The sequence below is a fragment of the Onychomys torridus genome, chromosome 23 (genome assembly GCF_903995425.1).
Source record: "Onychomys torridus chromosome 23, mOncTor1.1, whole genome shotgun sequence".
Classification (NCBI taxonomy): Eukaryota; Metazoa; Chordata; class Mammalia; order Rodentia; family Cricetidae; genus Onychomys; species Onychomys torridus.
In genome coordinates, this window is record NC_050465.1 from 34,438,531 (window position 1) to 34,444,924 (window position 6,394).

A 6,394-nucleotide genomic window follows, 5' to 3' on the forward strand; every position below is an offset into this window, starting at 1 on the left:
CAATAATACTGACTTTTGGTTCTGTGCCAATGCTGAGGCATCGCTTTGATATCCTGCCGTTATATTCTTACAGAATCTGAATCACCTGCCCATCCCTCAGAAAGCCACACTGGCTCATCACATCGATGATGTCACAATGACTGGACAAGATGGGAAGAGGTGGCGAGTATCTTGGATGCAAGTCACACATACACACTCCAAGGGTAGAACCCCTCATTTCTGGAAATGTTTTAAGGAAGGTATTGGGATATTTAAAAGGCAGGTCCCTAAGCTTTGCATACTCAGTTACAAGTAGATCTCATTTTGTCCTGGAGGCTACTTATTTAACACCTAGGAATATTGATTTTGTCCCATGAAAGGTTTCAGCTTCGGGGGGGGGGGGGGGGAGGTTCAGAGCAGGAAAACAAACAAACAAACAAACAAAAACAACTGATTCAAGCCAAACCATGTTGCTTGCACCACTTGCTCTTGCCACGTTGGAGGTGACAGTGGTGGGAAAAAATATACAAGATAATATCAATGACAAGCCCCAGTGGAAATGTGGAAACCTGTAATGCAGAATCAAAGCCATGAAAATACCCTGGGACACCTCCCTTGGGAGCAATGTGTGCCCCTTTCCCAGAAGCATTTTGAAAGAGCTGAAAGGAAGGAACTAATCAGGCTTGGTTAAGCCTGACTTGGCTTAATATACCAGATCATGCCGAAAAAAAAGATGGACCTCCTTTCCACCACACTTGGGAAGTCCTGAAAGACAGTGTACCTAGGGCAGAGCTAAAAACAGTATACTTGGCCTCTACACTAAGCGGAACGAGAAGTGGCCCAAGGTGAGGATATATACAAACTCCTAGGTAGTAGCCAGGGGCCTGGCCCTCTCACTAAGTGTCTGGAAAGAAAAAAAAAAAAAAAAGATTAGACAAACAATGGAGTACAGGTGTCTAGTAAGTGGCACAAAGTCTGAAAACGTTTTTTATCGCCTAATGCCCAGCAAATAGCATCCACCATGAATAGGTGCTTAGCAGCCAAGGAGGCAAAACGACTCGGCTAGCTGACATCAATCATCCGTAGCCCCCTCAGCTGGTTGATGTTGCTTCAGAACTGTCACAATGGACTCTATTAATGAAGAAGTGATGATGGCTGACACAGAAGCCCAGCAACATGGACTGCCATGTGTTGAGGCTGCTGATAACAACCGCTGTTTCTAAATACCTAGCCTTTCAGTGGTAGAGAGCAAGACTGAATTCCCAATAAAGCCCCTGGATCCTGTTCCCTCCTGGTCTCCTGGGCCGGGTCAGTCACACCTGTGGGAGGTAGTAGGGGATCCGAGGGGATCCCACAGGAAAGACTCCAGTCCTGTGACTCCTCTGCTGGCTGTCTCCTGTTACTAGACAAATCCTGAACAACTCAGCATTCTGATAGGACAACACAATCAACAAATTTTCCTTATGAAGGCTTTTCACTTCCAGAAAAAAAAAAAAAAAAAAAAAAAACCAGCCAGTGTAAGTATTTCTTATTAAAAGGTAAAAAAAATTAAAACAGTAGGCCACTAAGAAAAGCTTTAGTACAAGAAAAAAATTAAGTCCAAAAATAAAAAGAATGGCCTACAGGGAATACAAGGGAATGGTATAAGATGGAGAAGCCAGCTGAAATTCACACAGCAATAAGAACTCAAAAGGGACAGTGCCCCTGCCACCGCGTCTCTCTGCTGCCGCTGCTTTCCTGCTCACCTGCCTGACCGCCCGCCATGACCAGCCTTAAGGACATCGAGGGGAAGTGGCACCTGACGGAAAGCCACGGCTTTGAGGAATACATGAAGGAGCTAGGGGCAGGCTGGCTCTTAGGACAATGGGTGCCATGGCCAAACCAGACTGCATCATTACTTGTGATGGCAACAATATCACCGTTAAAACCGAGAGCACTTTTTGAAGACGACACAGTTTTCTTGTAACCTGGGAGAGAAGTTTGATGAAACTACAGCCAATGGCAGAAAGCACCTTCACAGAGGGTGCCCTGATTCAGCACCAGAGCTGGGATGGGAAGGGAAGCACAATAACAAGAAAGATCAAGGACGGGAAGTTGGTGGTGGATTGTGTCATGAACAACGTCACTTGTACTCGAGTCTATGAAAAAGTAGAGTAAGGATTTCGTCAGCTCCTTGGACAGGAGTTAGCTGCAACAGTGAATAAGCTCAGTTCAATGAGCAGGTCATAATATCCATACTACTTCTTTTCTTCAGTTTTATTTTTCATAACTGTGTTCGATTGTCTTTATCACCAACACTTTACATGAAACCCATGTTAAAGTGTTGATTTACCTAGGATCTTTCCTTTGGTTAGTAAATAAACGTGTTTGTGCTAATTAAAAAAAAAAAAAAAGAACTCAAAAGGGATGTTCAGGTATCATCAGGGCAAGGTATGGTAATGTATATGTAAGGTCAACACTCAGGAGACCGGAGCAGGCAATTGCAGGGGTAAGGCCATCCTGGACTGGTAGAAGACCCTATGTAGAATATATTTTTTATTTATTTATGTTAATATATACATGTTATATGTAACATATATATTATATTCCAATTAAAACATGATCAGCACAACTGTAATTGCTTCTTGCTTTCAGGCTTGTCCAACCTTTTGACATAGGCAGATGATGTTACCATCTAAAGTTGACACTCAAGGATCACATGAATCAAGTTATAAAACCCAATTGCAGAAAACAAGTTCCTAACTCTTTAAGTGAATTTATGACTTTGTGTTGAGCTACATTCATTGTTTATCATCAGCTTACACATTAAAATCATTAGATAAAATAGTTATAATATGCCGGGTGGTGGTGGCACATACCTGTAATCCCAGCACTCAGGAGGTAGAGTCAGGCAGATCTCTGTGAGTTAGAGGCCAGCCTGGTCTACAGAGCAAGTCCAGGACAGGCTCCAAAGCCAAACAGAGAAACCCTGTCTCGAAAAACCAAAAAAAAAAAAAAAAAGTTCTTATCAATAAAATCAAACCTGAGCCAGGTATTAGGGTGAATGCTGGATGATCAGAGAAACAGAACAAGCCACAGCTTCCTCACCTTGCCAATTCCTCAGCTGATCCTGTTTCCTCAGACTGGAAGCTTCTGAGTCCTCATCCAGAATGGATCTCAGCTGAACTGCTGCTCCAAAGCCTAAAAGCTTAACCGGCCAAATGCTTAACTAGCTCTGGTACCTGGTTTTCATGCCTTATATATCTTTCTGTTTTCTGCCATCACTCCCTGGGATTAAAGGCTCTCTTTCTGGGATTAAAGGTGAGGGTCACCCTGCCTGGCTGTTTCCAATGTGGCCTTGAACTCACAGAGACTCCAGATGGATTTCTGCCTCTGGAATGCTAGGCTAGGTTTAAAGGTGTGAGTGCCACCATTTTCTAGCCTAAGTATCTAGTGGCTTTTCTGTTCTCCGACCTCAGATAAGTTTATTAGGGTACACAATATTTTTGGGAACACAATACCACCACATATCTGCCTCTCCCACTTCTCTTTCTGAGCTTCTTGTCCCAGTTCTTATTTGTTTTTATTTTTAAAAAGAGGAGGGAGGAGGCAGCACAGACTTCTTGCTAAGCTTTAGTGGTAGGGTCTACACTATTGAAATAATGTGCACACTCAACATATTGGTAGAAAACATTGCTAGCTAACATATTGGCAGAAATCTTATTTCATTAAAGAAAAATGGCATTCTAATGAAATGGTTACACATCATGCTTTGGGAAAAAGATTTATTTATTTTTATTTTATGTGTATGAATATTTTGTCTACATATGTATAAGAGCACCCTATATGTGCAGGCCAGAAGAGGGATCATGTTGCACAAATCCTAAATGGCTTTATAATAAAAACCCAGAGCCAGAGATCAGGGTTAAACTTGAAAGATCAGAGAAGCTGAGCAAGCAACAGCCACCACCTCTTACCTCACCAACTCCTCATCCTGAAAGAGAGCTGAGTTCCTGTCTCCTCTTGCCTTATATTCCTTTCTCTGCCTAGCCATATCACTTCCTGTCTCAACCTTAGCACTGGGATTAAGATATGTGATCACAAGTGTTGAAATTAAAGGTGTGTGCCACTACTGCCTGGGCCTGTCTCTCTTTTATACTGGATTAATCTCATGTATCCAAGTGTGGCCTTGAACTCACAGAAATCCAGACAGATCTCTGCTTCCCCACTACTAGGATTAAAGGTCTGTGACACCACTATCTGGCCTCTTTGTTTAACCTAGTGTCTTGTTCTGTCCTCTGATCTCCAGGCATATTTTATTTGTTCAAAATGTCACCACATTTCCCCTTTTTTGTCTAAAATAATAAAAGGTTATAACTAATACAAGAAAAACTATATGCAATAAGTACAATAGCTATATGCAATATAAGGAAAACTATAACTAGATAGTTATAGTTTATAACTCCCTCAGAGACCCAAGAAGGAAATAATATTAACTGAGTAAACAGGAAGTATAAACAAGCAACTTCTAAAAAATGTGAGAAATGACAGAAACAGCTGGCTGTCTGGACAGTCAGCCAAGTTTCCTTTGCAATGTTGGAGCATCCATCTTCATCCTACAGGCCTAGCTTATCTGACAGACTTATCTGTGAAGCAGGATTTTCTGAAGGGCCTTCCTATCTTATCTTGGCAAAGTTCAGCAGTCCTTTATTTTGTGTCCTGCTTGTCCCATTTGGACAGCATACTGTCAGCAGTCAAGGCAAGGGAAACTTCTTGCCCAGTGGCTAACTTCTACCACAAAGAAAGTAAACTCCATATGGAGTTTTTTCGATGCCCATCACCTTCTCTGAAGTAGATTGGTGCTGCCAGGAGCAGACATGTCTCATTGATATTGAAGAAAAGAACCTATGTTAATAAAACATCTTAAATGTCATATCCTGTAGATATCTGAAGTGTTTGAAGATGACCTGTCTATCTACAATATATCTCTGTTTGACCTTGAAAACATACCTAGCCTGACTACAAGTTTGATTGTAATAGGTGACTAACTACTAACCTGAATTTCTTTATTATCTTAAATAGTTTGTAATAATAACTTTAAGTTTATTTAAGGACTAGCAATTTGTATTACATTGTTAAATGAGCTATATAGGTACATGTTAAATGAGCTATAGGTACAATACCTTAAACATGATTAGGAATATATGTACATAATGTTCCAAAAAAATAATGTCAACTTTGTACCAATATACAAAGATCCATATCAATGTAAAATATTTAAAACCAGTAGTTGTTTTTTAAAGTAGACTTGATAATCTACCCTTTTATTCTATCATAGCTGTATCCCCCTTTTTTCTTTTCAAAACAAGATCCCTGAATCTAATTTCCTTTGTTCAGCTTTTCTTTTTCTTTTTTTCTTTTCTTTTTTCTTTTTTTTTTTTTTTAACCATTACCAATACAATTTTGTAACCAACCACCCTAAACAATGACAAATATCCATTACACACTCTTGGGAATCGGGTGTCATGTTTTTAAATTTACTTCCAGCTGTCAGTGAAGGCATCTTTAAGGAATCTTGAAAAGAAAATTTGGGGTTAATTGTCAAGTCCTGGGAGATGTAGCTGTATTATTTGATGTCCAGTCTCTGCATAATGGGAAAGTGCAGGGCTTGTCTCAAGTCCTGGCTAGAATAGTCTGTGAGACAGGATCATCTCAGTTAGCCCTCTGGAAACTGTCCTGAGCAGTTTGTAGTCCAAGACAATCTTTGGGTGGTGTTTGTCAGCTTAGTGGCATTATCATAGTCCATGTGGAATCATTGTTGTGGGGCCCCATCATCCTTTTGGAAACTTCAAAGGTCACTGTTAGGCATGGTCATGGTTCACTGCATAAAACTGATAGAGATTCAAACCCAAAATCATGTACAGGAAGCTAGATGAAGTCTTTTTCCTAGAATTAATTAGTACTCTCTATACGACCATTAATATGACAAAAGTTTAAAATATATATAATATATATATATAAATAAATATCTTACACATTTTGATGTAAAATTCATACCTTAAGAAAAGTTTTAAAGAGTCAAAATAAAACCAAAGGATCATGAGATTAGTAGCAATAAAATAGTCCTTAACTTTGATTTTCCTTCTGTCCCATATTAGGTGGTTCTTCTTACTGACACAGAGATTTTGCATTTTCCTTTAATAAGCATGCTTGGGTTTAGAGAAGGAGAGAGCCACACTCCAACTTCATAGCCTGTTTAAATTTTTAATTGAACTGGGACTACATAAAGACCATTTGCATTATGTGTCTGTAGAGAACAGCAGAAAGCATTGAGAGCTAATGTATTGGCAGAAATCTTATTTCATTGAGCAAAAAAATGATATTCTAATGAAACTGTAACACAATATTTGGGGGGAAAATATTTTTTTGTTTTTAT

At 39.7% G+C, this 6,394-nt stretch overlaps 1 pseudogene; it reads left to right on the forward strand.

Moving 5' to 3' along the window:
* Positions 1 to 1,741: 1,741 nt before the first annotated feature.
* LOC118572909 lies at positions 1,742 to 2,141 on the forward strand (annotated as a pseudogene).
* The last annotated feature ends 4,253 nt before the right edge of the window (positions 2,142 to 6,394 follow it).